The 17,768-nt window shown below is 46.3% G+C and overlaps 9 non-coding genes across 9 annotated transcripts; all 9 read right to left on the minus strand.

The window, feature by feature from the left end:
• Positions 1-128: 128 nt before the first annotated feature.
• Positions 129-200, minus strand: TRNAW-CCA (transfer RNA tryptophan (anticodon CCA)). The gene has a single exon. It is a non-coding gene; the product is annotated as a tRNA-Trp (tRNA).
• Positions 201-504: 304 nt separating this feature from the next.
• Positions 505-578, minus strand: TRNAN-GUU (transfer RNA asparagine (anticodon GUU)). Its single transcript has one exon. It is a non-coding gene; the product is annotated as a tRNA-Asn (tRNA).
• A 2,175-nt stretch (positions 579-2,753) lies between these two features.
• On the minus strand, positions 2,754-2,827 carry TRNAN-GUU (transfer RNA asparagine (anticodon GUU)). Its single transcript has one exon. It is a non-coding gene; the product is annotated as a tRNA-Asn (tRNA).
• Positions 2,828-5,001: 2,174 nt separating this feature from the next.
• Positions 5,002-5,075, minus strand: TRNAN-GUU (transfer RNA asparagine (anticodon GUU)). Its single transcript has one exon. It is a non-coding gene; the product is annotated as a tRNA-Asn (tRNA).
• A 1,791-nt stretch (positions 5,076-6,866) lies between these two features.
• On the minus strand, positions 6,867-6,938 carry TRNAW-CCA (transfer RNA tryptophan (anticodon CCA)). Its single transcript has one exon. It is a non-coding gene; the product is annotated as a tRNA-Trp (tRNA).
• Positions 6,939-9,488: 2,550 nt separating this feature from the next.
• Positions 9,489-9,562, minus strand: TRNAN-GUU (transfer RNA asparagine (anticodon GUU)). Its single transcript has one exon. It is a non-coding gene; the product is annotated as a tRNA-Asn (tRNA).
• Positions 9,563-11,352: 1,790 nt separating this feature from the next.
• Positions 11,353-11,424, minus strand: TRNAW-CCA (transfer RNA tryptophan (anticodon CCA)). The gene has a single exon. It is a non-coding gene; the product is annotated as a tRNA-Trp (tRNA).
• Positions 11,425-13,587: 2,163 nt separating this feature from the next.
• Positions 13,588-13,659, minus strand: TRNAW-CCA (transfer RNA tryptophan (anticodon CCA)). The gene has a single exon. It is a non-coding gene; the product is annotated as a tRNA-Trp (tRNA).
• A 313-nt stretch (positions 13,660-13,972) lies between these two features.
• On the minus strand, positions 13,973-14,046 carry TRNAN-GUU (transfer RNA asparagine (anticodon GUU)). Its single transcript has one exon. It is a non-coding gene; the product is annotated as a tRNA-Asn (tRNA).
• Positions 14,047-17,768: the final 3,722 nt, after the last annotated feature.

The following is a 17,768-nucleotide window of genomic DNA, read 5'->3' on the forward strand; positions in this document are numbered from 1 at the left end:
ACTTCCCTGCTGCAAAGCTTACATTCGAAACGCCAGAACAACTAGGCCCAGAGCACAAAGATGCAGTCAGGTTGAAATAACGAGATACTGAAGAGCAATTTTGTATTTCAGAGTGGGAAAAGGAAGTATGACCCCGTTGTGATTTGAACACACAACCTTCTGATCTGGAGTCAGACGCGCTACCATTGCGCCACGAGGTCCTTGTGGCAGTCCACCTGGTGTGTCTGATGACAGAATAAAGGAAGGAGACGTACATGCACCTGCAGAGCCTCATTGCTTCTTTAGGTAGACTGGCTAGGATAGCTTCCTTCTGTGCATCAGTACACGCTGCAGCCAAACCCTTCCCATGAAGTCTTGATGTTTATGAATTGAATGGCAAGTTTTGAAAAACTAAAGCAAGCGAGAAGAATTGCTTGCAGTTTATTGGATTTTTTGGACGTCAGCAGACGAGAGGTAAACAGAAGTTCATAGTTGGTCATGCTGAATTTTTGAGCCGAAATGCATCGTCCCTGGGTTGGCTTGAACCACCAACCTTTCGGTTAACAGCCGAACGCGCTAACCGATTGCGCCACAGAGACTCATGCAGTGCTTACACTGGGGCCTGATTGGTGTGCTGTTTGCTTATGCTTCCCAGGCAACCTGAAAATATTTCTAAAATAGCTCTATTTCCCACAGCAAATCAGGGTATCAAGCACTTCCCTACCTCCCCTAATCCACAAACACAGGGGATTTAGTAGAGGACAGAGCCCATCAACAGTGCACCAAATGCCCTCTGTGTAGGCATAACTTGCTATGAGGAGAAAGCCACAGTTGCGCACTTGTGTTAAAAGGGGACAGTAGGCTGAACTCAGAGAACACGGGAGAAATGACTCAGGTTTACTGAGTGGAACACTCTGTGTCTTTGTGCCCAAAACAGCAGCGTCTTTTCGGTTAACAGCCGAACGCGCTAACCAATTGCGCCACAGAGACTCACTGGCATGTGTGTTCTGCCTTTGGCCTGATTGCATTGCTATTTTTTTCTGATTGGCAGAAAACCTGAACTTTTTTCTGAAAAAGGCATGCCTCTCTTAGCACTGCAGTGCATTAGACTGCTCCCTTGCTTCCCTGAGTCCCCAAATACACAACCACCTTGAGCACAATAGAAGACACATTCCAGCAGATTTAGCAAGAGTGCACCAAGGATTCTATATGTAGGTACCTTGCTGAGAAGCAAGAGCTGCAGTTGCATTCTTCTGTTAAAAGAGGGCAGCAGAGTGCACCAAGAGAACTTGGGGTAAGTAGCTTATGTTAACTACTTGCCATGCTCTTTATAGATCCCTCTGTTTGACTGGGTGAATTCTAATTTCTGGGGTAGAGTAAGCAGCTTTTGGATCTAGATGCTGTGCGCAACAGAAATGCTATATACTGCACTGTACTGCTACTGAAAAGTTACCAATTTTACAGGATGTTCAGGTAAGCTTTGTTTCAGAAAACAACTTGCTAGAGGCACTAAGACAGATTACTGGAACAAAGGAAGAGGGTTTTGGGATTAGCACATCTCCTATGAAAGGTACAGTCACGCCCGAGACAACTCTGAGTGTCACCTCAAATTCTAAGAAATGCAAACTAGGGACCTACGCTTTTTATTGCCAGTGGATCTTTGTGTTTCAGACAAATGTGCACGCCTCCCAGAGCCCCTTGCAATGCACTTAGGGAAATGGGGGAAGGTGCTGTGAAGCCCTCTCGCTGACAATGTCTCTCTTGTCTATAATGTATCTATGAGAGAGAGAGAAATAGGCAATGCGAGAGTGAAAAAGTAAAATGGAAATGTGTCTACTGAGACCAGTATAAGGGGAAATCCTCACAATCCAGGACCGACAGTTGATTGGGAGGGCGCTTACAGGTTTCCGACACCAGACCGGTACCTGAACTCACAAACCCAAACTGCAAGGTGATGGGCATTGCCACTAGACTGCCGACCCCCTTTCGGGGCCCCAGCATATATCCTTTAGTCACACCTAGAGTTCCCAGGACAGTGCAGCATTCAGCGATTACACGAAAATATTGACAGCGCTAGGAGGCCATGCAAATGGCAGAGGTATGCTTTACAAAGCCCACGTAGCGTGCACAAAACAGCACATCAGTCAGGCCCACTTGAAGAGATGGTAAAGAGGAAATACTTCTGCTGCATCCAGTAAAACATAGAGATTGGCCTGCTTTAAAGCTTGACCATGTCCTTCATGGGTGTCTGTCAATATGATACTTCCCTGCTGCAAAGTTTACATTCGAAACGCCAGAACAACTAGGCCCAGAGCACAAAGATGCAGTCAGGTTGAAATAACGAGATACTGAAGAGCAATTTTATATTTCAGAGTGGGAAAAGCAAATATGACCCCGACGTGATTTGAACACGAAACCTTCGGATCTGCAGTCAGACGCGCTACCATTGCGCCACGAGGTCCATGCGGCACTCCACCTGGTGTGTCTGATGACAGAATAAAGGTAGGAGACGTACATGCACCTGCAGAGCCTCATTGCTTCTTTAAGTAGACTGGCTAGGATAGCTTCCTTCTGTGCATCAGTACACGCTGCAGCCAAACCCTTCGCATGAAGTCTTGATGTTTATGAATTGAATGGCAAGTTTTGAAAAACTAAAGCAAGCGAGAAGAATTGCTTGCAGTTTATTGGATTTTTTGGACGTCAGCAGACGAGACCTGCGAGAGGTAAACAGAAGTCCATAGTTGGTCACGCTGAATTTTTGAGCCAAAATGCACCGTCCCTGGGTGGGCTTGAACCACCAACCTTTCGGTTAACAGCCGAACGCGCTAACCGATTGCGCCACAGAGACTAAACAGTTCTTACACAGGGGCCTGATTGGTTTGCTGTTTGCTTATGCTTCCCAGGCAACCTGAAAATATTTCTAAAACAGCTCTTTTTCCCACAGCAAATCAGGGTATCAAGCACTTCCCTACCTCCCCTAATCCACAAACACAGGGGATTTAGTAGAGGACAGAGCCCATCAACAGTGCACCAAATGTCCTCTGTGTAGGCATAACTTGCAATGAGGAGAAAGCCACAGTTGCGCACTTGTGTTAAAAGGGGACAGTAGGCTGAACCCAGAGAACACGGGAGAAATGACTCAGGTTTACTGAGTGGAACACTCTGTGTCTTTGTGCCAAAAACAGCAGCGTCTTTTCGGTTAACAGCCGAACGCGCTAACCAATTGCGCCACAGAGACTCACTGGCATGTGTGTTCTGCCTTTGGACTGATTGCATTGCTATTTTTTTCTGATTGGCAGAAAACCTGAACTTTTTTCTGAAAAAGGCATGCCTCTCTTAGCACTGCAGTGCATTAGACTGCTCCCTTGCTTCCCTGAGTCCCCAAATACACAACCACCCTGGGCACAATAGAAGACACATTCCAGCAGATTTAGCAAGAGTGCACCAAGGATTCTATATGTAGGTACCTTGCTGAGAAGCAAGAGCTGCAGTTGCATTCTTCTGTTAAAAGAGGGCAGCAGAGTGCACCAAGAGAACTTGGGGGAAGTAGCTTATGTTAACTACTTGCCATGCTCTTTATAGATCCCTCTGTTTGACTGGGTGAATTCTAATTTCTGGGGTAGAGTAAGCAATTTTTGGATCTAGATGCTGTGCGCAAAAGGAATGCTATATACTGCACTGTACTGCTACTGAAAAGTTAACAATTTTACAGGATGTTCAGGTAAGCTTCGTTTCCGAAAACAACTTGCTAGAGGCACTAAGACAGATTACTGGGACAAAGGAAGAGGGTTTGGGGATTAGCACATCTCCTATGAAAGGTACAGTCACGCCCGAGACAACTCTGAGTGTCACCTCAAATTCTAAGAAATGCAAACTAGGGACCTACGCTTTTTATTGCCAGTGGATCTTTGTGTTTCAGACAAATGTGCACGCCTCCCAGAGCCCCATGCAATGCACTTAGGGAAAGGGGGGAAGGTGCTGTGAAGCCCTCTCGCTGACAATGTCTCTCTTGTCTATAATGTAACTATGAGAGAGAGAGAAATAGGCAATGCGAGAGTGAAAAAGTAAAATGGAAATGTGTCTACTGAGACCAGTATAAGGGGAAATCCTCACAATCCAGGACCGACAGTTGATTAGGAGGGCGCTTACAGGTTTCCGACACCAGACCGGTACCTGAACTCACAAACCCAAACTGCAAAGTGATGCCCATTGCCACTAGACTGCCGACCCCCTTTCGGGGCCCCAACATATATCCTTTAGTCACACCTAGAGTTCCCAGGACAGTGCAGCATTCAGCGATTACACGAAAATATTGACAGCGCTAGGAGGCCATGCAAATGGCAGAGGTATGCTTTACAAAGCCCACGTAGCGTGCACAAAACAGCACATCAGTCAGGCCCACTTGAACAGATGGTAAAGAGGAAATACTTCTGCTGCATCCAGTAAAACATAGAGATTGGCCTGCTTTAAAGCTTGACCATGTCCTTCATGGGTGTCCGTCAATATGATACTTCCCTGCTGCAAAGCTTACATTCGAAACGCCAGAACAACTAGGCCCAGAGCACAAAGATGCAGTCAGGTTGAAATAACGAGATACTGAAGAGCAATTTTGTATTTCAGAGTGGGAAAAGGAAGTATGACCCCGACGTGATTTGAACACACAACCTTCTGATCTGAAGTCAGACACGCTACCATTGCGCGACGAGGTCCTTATGGCAATCCACCTGGTGTGTCTGATGACAGAATAAAGGTAGGAGACGTACATGCACCTGCAGAGCCTCATTGCTTCTTTAAGTAGACTGGCTAGGATAGCTTCCTTCTGTGCATCAGTACACGCTGCAGCCAAACCCTTCCCATGAAGTCTTGATGTTTATGAATTGAATGGCAAGTTTTGAAAAACTAAAGCAAGCGAGAAGAATTGCTTACAGTTTATTGGATTTTTTGGACGTCAGCAGACGAGACCTGCGAGAGGTAAACAGAAGTTCATAGTTGGTCATGCTGAATTTTTGAGCCAAAATGCATCGTCCCTGGGTGGGCTTGAACCACCAACCTTTCGGTTAACAGCCAAACGCGCTAACCGATTGCGCCACAGAGACTCATGCAGTTCTCACACAGGGGCCTAATTGGTGTGCTGTTTGCTTATGCTTCCCAGGCAACCTGAAAATATTTCTAAAATAGCTCTTTTTCCCCACAGCAAATCAGGGTATCAAGCACTTCCCTACCTCCCCTAATCCACAAACACAGGGGATTTAGTAGAGGACAGAGCCCATCAACAGTGCACCAAATGTCCTCTGTGTAGGCATAACTTGCTATGAGGAGAAAGCCACAGTTGCGCACTTGTGTTAAAAGGGGACAGTAGGCTGAACCCAGAGAACACGGGAGAAATGACTCAGGTTTACTGAGTGGAACACTCTGTGTCTTTGTGCCAAAAACAGCAGTGTCTTTTCGGTTAACAGCCGAACGCGCTAACCAATTGTGCCACAGAGACTCACTGGCATGTGTGTTCTGCCTTTGGCCTGATTGCATTGCTATTTTTTTCTGATTGGCAGAAAACCTGAACTTTTTTCTGAAAAAGGCATGCCTCTCTTAGCACTGCAGTGCATTAGACTGCTCCCTTGCTTCCCTGAGTCCCCAAATACACAACCACCTTGGGCACAATAGAAGACACATTCCAGCAGATTTAGCAAGAGTGCACCAAGGATTCTATATGTAGGTACCTTGCTGAGAAGCAAGACCTGCAGTTGCATTCTTCTGTTAAAAGAGGGCAGCAGAGTGCACCAAGAGAACTTGGGGGAAGTAGCTTATGTTAACTACTTGCCATGCTCTTTATAGATCCCTCTGTTTGACTGGGTGAATTCTAATTTCTGGGGTAGAGTAAGCAATTTTTGGATCTAGATGCTGTGCGCAACAGGAATGCTATATACTGCACTGTACTGCTACTGAAAAGTTACCAATTTTACAGGATGTTCAGGTAAGCTTTGTTTCAGAAAACAACTTGCTAGAGGCACTAAGACAGATTACTGGGACAAAGGAAGATGGTTTGGGGATTAGCACATCTCCTATGAAAGGTACAGTCACGCCCGAGACAACTCTGAGTGTCACCTCAAATTCTAAGAAATGCAAACTAGGGACCTACGCTTTTTATTGCCAGTGGATCTTTGTGTTTCAGACAAATGTGCACGCCTCCCAGAGCCCCTTGCAATGCACTTAGGGAAATGGGGGAAGGTGCTGTGCAACCCTCTCGCTGACAATGTCTCTCTTGTCTATAATGTATCTATGAGAGAGAGAGAAATAGGCAATGCGAGAGTGAAAAAGTAAAATGGAAATGTGTCTACTGAGACCAGTATAAGGGGAAATCCTCACAATCCAGGACCGACAGTTGATTGGGAGGGCGCTTACAGGTTTCCGACACCAGACCGGTACCTGAACTCACAAACCCAAACTGCAAAGTGATGGGCATTGCCACTAGACTGCCGACCCCCTTTCGGGGCCCCAGCATATATCCTTTAGTCACACCTAGAGTTCCCAGGACAGTGCAGCATTCAGCGATTACACGAAAATATTGACAGCGCTAGGAGGCCATGCAAATGGCAGAGGTATGCTTTACAAAGCCCACGTAGCGTGCACAAAACAGCACATCAGTCAGGCCCACTTGAAGAGATGGTAAAGAGGAAATACTTCTACTGCATCCAGTAAAACATAGAGATTGGCCTGCTTTAAAGGTTGACCATGTCCTTCATGGGTGTCTGTCAATATGATACTTCCCTGCTGCAAAGTTTACATTCGAAACGCCAGAACAACTAGGCCCAGAGCACAAAGATGCAGTCAGGTTGAAATAACGAGATACTGAAGAGCAATTTTGTATTTCAGAGTGGGAAAAGGCAGTATGACCCCGACGTGATTTGAACACACAACCTTCTGATCTGGAGTCAGACGCGCTACCATTGCGCCACGAGGTCCTTGTGGCAATCCACCTGGTGTGTCTGATGACAGAATAAAGGTAGGAGACGTACATGCACCTGCAGAGCCTCATTGCTTCTTTAGGTAGACTGGCTAGGATAGCTTCCTTCTGTGCATCAGTACACGCTGCAGCCAAACCCTTCCCATGAAGTCTTGATGTTTATGAATTGAATGCCAAGTTTTGAAAAACTAAAGCAAGCGAGAAGAATTGCTTACAGTTTATTGGATTTTTTGGACGTCAGCAGACGAGACCTGCGAGAGGTAAACAGAAGTCCATAGTTGGTCACGCTGAATTTTTGAGCCAAAATGCACCGTCCCTGGGTGGGCTTGAACCACCAACCTTTCGGTTAACAGCCGAACGATTGCGCCACAGAGACTCATGCAGTGCTTACACTGGGGCCTGATTGGTGTGCTGTTTGCTTATGCTTCCCAGGCAACCTGAAAATATTTCTAAAATAGCTCTATTTCCCACAGCAAATCAGGGTATCAAGCACTTCCCTACCTCCCCTAATCCACAAACACAGGGGATTTAGTAGAGGACAGAGCCCATCAACAGTGCACCAAATGTCCTCTGTGTAGGCATAACTTGCTATGAGGAGAAAGCCACAGTTGCGCACTTATGTTAAAAGGGGACAGTAGGCTGAACCCAGAGAACACGGGAGAAATGACTCAGGTTTACTGAGTGGAACACTCTGTGTCTTTGTGCCAAAAACAGCAGCGTCTTTTCGGTTAACAGCCGAATGCGCTAACCAATTGCGCCACAGAGACTCACTGGCATGTGTGTTCTGCCTTTGGCCTGATTGCATTGCTATTTTTTTCTGATTGGCAGAAAACCTGAACTTTTTTCTGAAAAAGGCATGCCTCTCTTAGCACTGCAGTGCATTAGACTGCTCCCTTGCTTCCCTGAGTCCCCAAATACACAACCACCCTGGGCACAATAGAAGACACATTCCAGCAGATTTAGCAAGAGTGCACCAAGGATTCTATATGTAGGTACCTTGCTGAGAAGCAAGACCTGCAGTTGCATTCTTCTGTTAAAAGAGGGCAGCAGAGTGCACCAAGAGAACTTGGGGGAAGTAGCTTATGTTAACTACTTGCCATGCTCTTTATAGATCCCTCTGTTTGACTGGGTGAATTCTAATTTCTGGGGTAGAGTAAGCAATTTTTGGATCTAGATGCTGTGCGCAACAGGAATGCTATATACTGCACTGTCCTGCTACTGAAAAGTTACCAATTTTACAGGATGTTCAGGTAAGCTTTGTTTCAGAAAACAACTTGCTAGAGGCACTAAGACAGATTACTGGGACAAAGGAAGAGGGTTTGGGGATTAGCACATCTCCTATGAAAGGTACAGTCACGCCCGAGACAACTCTGAGTGTCACCTCAAATTCTAAGAAATGCAAACTAGGGACCTACGCTTTTTTATTGCCAGTGGATCTTTGTGTTTCAGACAAATGTGCACGCCTCCCAGAGCCCCTTGCAATGCACTTAGGGAAATGGGGGAAGGTGCTGTGAAGCCCTCTCGCTGACAATGTCTCTCTTGTCTATAATGTATCTATGAGAGAGAGAGAAATAGGCAATGCGAGAGTGAAAAAGTAAAATGGAAATGTGTCTACTGAGACCAGTATAAGGGGAAATCCTCACAATCCAGGACCGACAGTTGATTGGGAGGGCGCTTACAGGTTTCCGACACCAGACCGGTACCTGAACTCACAAACCCAAACTGCAAAGTGATGGGCATTGCCACTAGACTGCCGACCCCCTTTCGGGGCCCCAGCATATATCCTTTAGTCACACCTAGAGTTCCCAGGACAGTGCAGCATTCAGCGATTACACGAAAATATTGACAGCGCTAGGAGGCCATGCAAATGGCAGAGGTATGCTTTACAAAGCCCACGTAGCGTGCACAAAACAGCACATCAGTCAGGCCCACTTGAAGAGATGGTAAAGAGGAAATACTTCTGCTGCATCCAGTAAAACATAGAGATTGGCCTGCTTTAAAGGTTGACCATGTCCTTCATGGGTGTCTGTCAATATGATACTTCCCTGCTGCAAAGCTTACATTCGAAACGCCAGAACAACTAGGCCCAGAGCACAAAGATGCAGTCAGGTTGAAATAACGAGATACTGAAGAGCAATTTTATATTTCAGAGTGGGAAAAGGAAGTATGACCCCGACGTGATTTGAACACACAAACTTCTGATCTGGAGTCAGACGCGCATTGTGCCACGAGGTCCTTGTGGCAGTCCACCTGGTGTGTCTGATGACAGAATAAAGGTAGGAGACGTACATGCACCTGCAGAGCCTCATTGCTTCTTTAAGTAGACTGGCTAGGTTAGCTTCCTTCTGTGCATCAGTACACGCTGCAGCCAAACCCTTCCCATGAAGTCTTGATGTTTATGAATTGAATGGCAAGTTTTGAAAAACTAAAGCAAGCGAGAAGAATTGCTTGCAGTTTATTGGATTTTTTGGACGTCAGCAGACGAGACCTGCGAGAGGTAAACAGAAGTTCATAGTTGGTCATGCTGAATTTTTGAGCCAAAATGCATCGTCCCTGGGTGGGCTTGAACCACCAACCTTTCGGTTAACAGCCGAACGCGCTAACCGATTGCGCCACAGAGACTCATACAGTGCTTATACTGGGGCCTGATTGGTGTGCTGTTTGCTTATGCTCCCCAGGCAACCTGAAAATATTTCTAAAATAGCTCTATTTCCCACAGCAAATCAGGGTATCAAGCACTTCCCTACCTCCCGTAATCCACAAACACAGGGGATTTAGTAGAGGACAGAGCCCATCAACAGTGCACCAAATTCCCTCTGTGTAGGCATAACTTGCTATGAGGAGAAAGCCACAGTTGCGCACTTGTGTTAAAAGGGGACAGTAGGCTGAACCCAGAGAACACGGGAGAAATGATTCAGGTTTACTGAGTGGAACACTCTGTGTCTTTGTGCCCAAAACAGCAGCGTCTTTTCGGTTAACAGCCGAACGCGCTAACCAATTGCGCCACAGAGACTCACTGGCATGTGTGTTCTGCCTTTGGCCTGATTGCATTGCTATTTTTTTCTGATTGGCAGAAAACCTGAACTTTTTTCTGAAAAAGGCATGCCTCTCTTAGCACTGCAGTGCATTAGACTGCTCCCTTGCTTCCCTGAGTCCCCAAATACACAACCACCCTGGGCACAATAGAAGACACATTCCAGCAGATTTAGCAAGAGTGTACCAAGGATTCTATATGTAGGTACCTTGCTGAGAAGCAAGACCTGCAGTTGCATTCTTCTGTTAAAAGAGGGCAGCAGAGTGCACCAAGAGAACTTGGGGGAAGTAGCTTATGTTAACTACTTGCCATGCTCTTTATAGATCCCTCTGTTTGACTGGGTGAATTCTAATTTCTGGGGTAGAGTAAGCAATTTTTGGATCTAGATGCTGTGCGCAACAGGAATGCTATATACTGCACTGTACTGCTACTGAAAAGTTACCAATTTTACAGGATGTTCAGGTAAGCTTTGTTTCAGAAAACAACTTGCTAGAGGCACTAAGACAGATTACTGGGACAAAGGAAGAGGGTTTGGGGATTAGCACATCTCCTATGAAAGGTACAGTCACGCCCGAGACAACTCTGAGTGTCACCTCAAATTCTAAGAAATGCAAACTAGGGACCTACGCCTTTTATTGCCAGTGGATCTTTGTGTTTCAGACAAATGTGCACGCCTCCCAGAGCCCCTTGCAATGCACTTAGGGAAAGGGGGGAAGGTGCTGTGAAGCCCTCTCGCTGACAATGTCTCTCTTGTCTATAATGTAACTATGAGAGAGAGAGAAATAGGCAATGCGAGAGTGAAAAAGTAAAATGGAAATGTGTCTACTGAGACCAGTATAAGGGGAAATCCTCACAATCCAGGACCGACAGTTGATTGGGAGGGCGCTTACAGGTTTCCGACACCAGACCGGTACCTGAACTCACAAACCCAAACTGCAAAGTGATGCCCATTGCCACTAGACTGCCGACCCCCTTTCGGGGCCCCAGCATATATCCTTTAGTCACACCTAGAGTTCCCAGGACAGTGCAGCATTCAGCGATTACACGAAAATATTGACAGCGCTAGGAGGCCATGCAAATGGCAGAGGTATGCTTTACAAAGCCCACGTAGCGTGCACAAAACAGCACATCAGTCAGGCCCACTTGAAGAGATGGTAAAGAGGAAATACTTCTGCTGCATCCAGTAAAACATAGAGATTGGCCTGCTTTAAAGGTTGACCATGTCCTTCATGGGTGTCTGTCAATATGATACTTCCCTGCTGCAAAGCTTACATTCGAAACGCCAGAACAACTAGGCCCAGAGCACAAAGATGCAGTCAGGTTGAAATAACGAGATACTGAAGAGCAATTTTATATTTCAGAGTGGGAAAAGCAAATATGACCCCGACGTGATTTGAACACGCAACCTTCTGATCTGGAGTCAGACGCGCTACCATTGCGCCACGAGGTCCTTGTGGCAGTCCACCTGGTGTGTCTGATGACAGAATAAAGGTAGGAGACGTACATGCACATGCAGAGCCTCATTGCTTCTTTAGGTAGACTGGCTAGGATAGCTTCCTTCTGTGCATCAGTACACGCTGCAGCCAAACCCTTCCCATGAAGTCTTGATGTTTATGAATTGAATGGCAAGTTTTGAAAAACTAAAGCAAGCGAGAAGAATTGCTTGCAGTTTATTGGATTTTTCGGACGTCAGCAGACGAGACCTGCGAGAGGTAAACAGAAGTCCATAGTTGGTCACACTGAATTTTTGAGCCAAAATGCACCGTCCCTGGGTGGGCTTGAACCACCAACCTTAACGCGCTAACCGATTGCGCCACAGAGACTCATGCAGTTCTTACAGAGGGGCCTGATTGGTGTGCTGTTTGCTTATGCTTCCCTGGCAACCTGAAAATATTTCTAAAATAGCTCTATTTCCCACAGCAATTCAGGGTATCAAGCACTTCCCTACCTCCCCTAATCCACAAACACAGGGGATTTAGTAGAGGACAGAGCCCATCAACAGTGCACCAAATGTCCTCTGTGTAGGCATAACTTGCTATGAGGAGAAAGCCACAGTTGCGCACTTGTGTTAAAAGGGGACAGTAGGCTGAACCCAGAGAACACGGGAGAAATGACTCAGGTTTACTGAGTGGAACACTCTGTGTCTTTGTGCCAAAAACAGCAGCGTCTTTTCGGTTAACAGCCGAACGCGCTAACCAATTGCGCCACAGAGACTCACTGGCATGTGTGTTCTGCCTTTGGCCTGATTGCATTGCTATTTTTTTCTAATTGGCAGAAAACCTGAACTTTTTTCTGAAAAAGGCATGCCTCTCTTAGCACTGCAGTGCATTAGACTGCTCCCTTGCTTCCCTGAGTCCCCAAATACACAACCACCTTGGGCACAATAGAAGACACATTCCAGCAGATTTAGCAAGAGTGCACCAAGGTTTCTATATGTAGGTACCTTGCTGAGAAGCAAGACCTGCAGTTGCATTCTTCTGTTAAAAGAGGGCAGCAGAGTGCACCAAGAGAACTTGGGGGAAGTAGCTTATGTTAACTACTTGCCATGATCTTTATAGATCCCTCTGTTTGACTGGGTGAATTCTAATTTCTGGGGTAGAGTAAGCAATTTTTGGATCTAGATGCTGTGCGCAACAGGAATGCTATATACTGCACTGTACTGCTACTGAAAAGTTACCAATTTTACAGGATGTTCAGGTAAGCTTTGTTTCAGAAAACAACTTGCTAGAGGCACTAAGACAGATTACTGGGACAAAGGAAGAGGGTTTGGGGATTAGCACATCTCCTATGAAAGGTACAGTCACGCCCGAGACAACTCTGAGTGTCACCTCAAATTCTAAGAAATGCAAACTAGGGACCTACGCTTTTTATTGCCAGTGGATCTTTGTGTTTCAGACAAATGTGCACGCCTCCCAGAGCCCCTTGCAATGCACTTAGGGAAATGGGGGAAGGTGCTGTGAAGCCCTCTCGCTGACAATGTCTCTCTTGTCTATAATGTATCTATGAGAGAGAGAGAAATAGGCAATGCGAGAGTGAAAAAGTAAAATGGAAATGTGTCTACTGAGACCAGTATAAGGGGAAATCCTCACAATCCAGGACCGACAGTTGATTGGGAGGGCGCTTACAGGTTTCCGACACCAGACCAGTACCTGAACTCACAAACCCAAACTGCAAAGTGATGGGCATTGCCACTAGACTGCCGACCCCCTTTCGGGGCCCCAGCATATATCCTTTAGTCACACCTAGAGTTCCCAGGACAGTGCAGCATTCAGCGATTACACGAAAATATTGACAGCGCTAGGAGGCCATGCAAATGGCAGAGGTATGCTTTACAAAGCCCACGTAGCGTGCACAAAACAGCACATCAGTCAGGCCCACTTGAAGAGATGGTAAAGAGGAAATACTTCTGCTGCATCCAGTAAAACATAGAGATTGGCCTGCTTTAAAGGTTGACCATGTCCTTCATGGGTGTCTGTCAATATAATACTTCCCTGCTGCAAAGCTTACATTCGAAACGCCAGAACAACTAGGCCCAGAGCACAAAGATGCAGTCAGGTTGAAATAACGAGATACTGAAGAGCAATTTTGTATTTCAGAGTGGGAAAAGCAAATATGCCCCCGACGTGATTTGAACACACAACCTTCTGATCTGGAGTCAGACGCGCTACCATTGCGCCACGAGGTCCTTGTGGCAGTCCGCCTGGTGTGTCTGATGACAGAATAAAGGTAGGAGACGTACATGCACCTGCAGAGCCTCATTGCTTCTTTAAGTAGACTGGCTAGGATAGCTTCCTTCTGTGCATCAGTACACGCTGCAGCCAAACCCTTCCCATGAAGTCTTGATGTTTATGAATTGAATGGCAAGTTTTGAAAAACTAAAGCAAGCGAGAAGAATTGCTTGCAGTTTATTGGATTTTTTGGACGTCAGCAGACGAGACCTGCGAGAGGTAAACAGAAGTCCATAGTTGGTCATGCTGAATTTTTGAGCCAAAATGCACCGTCCCTGGGTGGGCTTGAACCACCAACCTTTCGGTTAACAGCTGAACGCGCTAACCGATTGCGCCACAGAGACTCATGCAGTTCTTACAGAGGGGCCTGATTGGTGTGCTGTTTGCTTATGCTTCCTAGGCAACCTGAAAATATTTCTAAAATAGCTCTATTTCCCACAGCAAATCAGGGTATCAAGCACTTCCCTACCTCCCCTAATCCACAAACACAGGGGATTTAGTAGAGGACAGAGCCCATAAACAGTGCACCAAATGTCCTCTGTATAGGCATAACTTGCTATGAGGAGAAAGCCACAGTTGCGCACTTGTGTTAAAAGGGGACAGTAGGCTGAACCCAGAGAACACGGGAGAAATGACTCAGGTTTACTGAGTGGAACACTCTGTGTCTTTGTGACAAAAACAGCAGCATCTTTTCGGTTAACAGCCGAACGCGCTAACCAATTGCGCCACAGAGACTCACTGGCATGTGTGTTCTGCCTTTGGCCTGATTGGATTGCTATTTTTTTCTGATTGGCAGAAAACCTGAACTTTTTTCTGAAAAAGGCATGCCTCTCTTAGCACTGCAGTGCATTAGACTGCTCCCTTGCTTCCCCGAGTCCCCAAAAACACAACCACCCTGGGCACAATAGAAGACACATTCCAGCAGATTTAGCAAGAGTGCACCAAGGTTTCTATATGTAGGTACCTTGCTGAGAAGCAAGACCTGCAGTTGCATTCTTCTGTTAAAAGAGGGCAGCAGAGTGCACCAAGAGAACTTGGGGGAAGTAGCTTATGTTAACTACTTGCCATGCTCTTTATAGATCCCTCTGTTTGACTGGGTGAATTCTAATTTCTGGGGTAGAGTAAGCAATTTTTGGATCTAGATGCTGTGCGCAAAAGGAATGCTATATACTGCACTGTACTGCTACTGAAAAGTTACCAATTTTACAGGATGTTCAGGTAAGCTTTGTTTCAGAAAACAACTTGCTAGAGGCACTAAGACAGATTACTGGGACAAAGGAAGAGGGTTTGGGGATTAGCACATCTCCTATGAAAGGTACAGTCACGCCCGAGACAACTCTGAGTGTCACCTCAAATTCTAAGAAATGCAAACTAGGGATCTACGCTTTTTATTGCCAGTGGATCTTTGTGTTTCAGACAAATGTGCACGCCTCCCAGAGCCCCTTGCAATGCACTTAGGGAAAGGGGGGAAGGTGCTGTGAAGCCCTCTCGCTGACAATGTCTCTCTTGTCTATAATGTAACTATGAGAGAGAGAGAAATAGGCAATGCGAGAGTGAAAAAGTAAAATGGAAATGTGTCTACTGAGACCAGTATAAGGGGAAATCCTCACAATCCAGGACCGACAGTTGATTGGGAGGGCGCTTACAGGTTTCCGACACCAGACCGGTACCTGAACTCACAAACCCAAACTGCAAAGTGATGCCCATTGCCACTAGGCTGCCGACCCCCTTTCGGGGCCCCAACATATATCCTTTAGTCACACCTAGAGTTCCCAGGACAGTGCAGCATTCAGCGATTACACGAAAATATTGACAGCGCTAGGAGGCCATGCAAATGGCAGAGGTATGCTTTACAAAGCCCACGTAGCGTGCACAAAACAGCACATCAGTCAGGCCCACTTGAAGAGATGGTAAAGAGGAAATACTTCTGCTGCATCCAGTAAAACATAGAGATTGGCCTGCTTTAAAAGTTGACCATGTCCTTCTTGGGTGTCTGTCAATATGATACTTCCCTGCTGCAAAGCTTACATTCGAAACGCCAGAACAACTAGGCCCAGAGCACAAAGATGCAGTCAGGTTGAAATAACGAGATACTGAAGAGCAATTTTGTATTTCAGAGTGGGAAACGGAAGTATAACCCCGACGTGATTTGAACACACAACCTTCTGATCTGGAGTCTAACGCGCTACCATTGCTCCACGAGGTCCTTGTGGCAGTCCACCTGGTGTGTCTGATGACAGAATAAAGGTAGGAGACGTACATGCACCTGCAGAGCCTCATTGCTTCTTTAGGTAGACTGGCTAGGATAGCTTCCTTCTGTGCATCAGTACACGCTGCAGCCAAACCCTTCCCATGAAGTCTTGATGTTTATGAATTGAATGGCAAGTTTTGAAAAACTAAAGCAAGCGAGAAGAACTGCTTACAGTTTATTGGATTTTTTGGACGTCAGCAGACGAGACCTGCGAGAGGTAAACAGAAGTTCATAGTTGGTCATGCTGAATTTTTGAGCCAAAATGCATCGTCCCTGGGTGGGCTTGAACCACCAACCTTTCGGTTAACAGCCGAACGCGCTAACCGATTGCGCCACAGAGAGTCATGCAGTGCTTACACTGGGGCCTGATTGGTGTGCTGTTTGCTTATGCTCCCCAGGCAACCTGAAAATATTTCTAAAAAAGCTCTATTTCCCACAGCAAATCAGGGTATCAAGCACTTCCCTACCTCCCCTAATCCACAAACACAGGGGATTTAGTAGAGGACAGAGCCCATCAACAGTGCACCAAATCTCCTCTGTGTAGGAATAACTTGCTATGAGGAGAAAGCCACAGTTGCGCACTTGTGTTAAAAGGGGACAGTAGGCTGAACCCAGAGAACACGGGAGAAATGACTCAGGTTTACTGAGTGGAACACTCTGTGTCTTTGTGCCAAAAACAGCAGCGTCTTTTCGGTTAACAGCCGAACGCGCTAACCAATTGTGCCACAGAGACTCACTGGCATGTGTGTTCTGCCTTTGGCCTGATTGCATTGCTATTTTTTTCTGATTGGCAGAAAACCTGAACTTTTTTCTGAAAAAGGCATGCCTCTCTTAGCACTGCAGTGCATTAGACTGCTCCCTTGCTTCCCTGAGTCCCCAAATACACAACCACCTTGGGCACAATAAAAGACACATTCCAGCAGATTTAGCAAGAGTGCACCAAGGTTTCTATATGTAGGTACCTTGCTGAGAAGCAAGACCTGCAGTTGCATTCTTCTGTTAAAAGAGGGCAGCAGAGTGCACCAAGAGAACTTGGGGGAAGTAGCTTATGTTAACTACTTGCCATGCTCTTTATAGATCCCTCTGTTTGACTGGGTGAATTCTAATTTCTGGGGTAGAGTAAGCAATTTTTGGATCTAGATGCTGTGCGCAACAGGAATGCTATATACTGCACTGTACTGCTACTGAAAAGTTACCAATTTTACAGGATGTTCAGGTAAGCTTTGTTTCAGAAAACAACTTGCTAGAGGCCCTAGGACAGATTACTGGGACAAAGGAAGAGGGTTTGGGGATTAGCACATCTCCTATGAAAGGTACAGTCACGCCCGAGACAACTCTGAGTGCCTCCTCAAATTCTAAGAAATGCGAACTGGGGTCCTACGCCTTTTATTGCCAGTGGATCTGTGTGTTTCAGACAAATGTGCACGCCTCCCAGAGCCCCATGCAATGCACTTAGGGAAATGGGGGAAGGTGCTGTGCAACCCTCTCGCTGACAATGTCTCTCTTGTCTATAATGTATCTATGAGAGAGAGAGAAATAGGCAATGCGAGAGTGAAAAAGTAAAATGGAAATGTGTCTACTGAGACCAGTATAAGGGGAAATCCTCACAATCCAGGACCGACAGTTGATTGGGAGGGCGCTTACAGGTTTCCGACACCAGACCGGTACCTGAACTCACAAACCCAAACTGCAAAGTGATGGGCATTGCCACTAGACTGCCGACCCCCTTTCGGGGCCCCAACATATATCCTTTAGTCACACCTAGAGTTCCCAGGACACTGCAGCATTCAGCGATTACACGAAAATATTGACAGC

The sequence above is a fragment of the Ambystoma mexicanum genome, chromosome 11 (genome assembly GCF_040938575.1).
Source record: "Ambystoma mexicanum isolate Mex_15411 chromosome 11, UKY_AmexF1_1, whole genome shotgun sequence".
NCBI lineage: Eukaryota > Metazoa > Chordata > Amphibia > Caudata > Ambystomatidae > Ambystoma > Ambystoma mexicanum.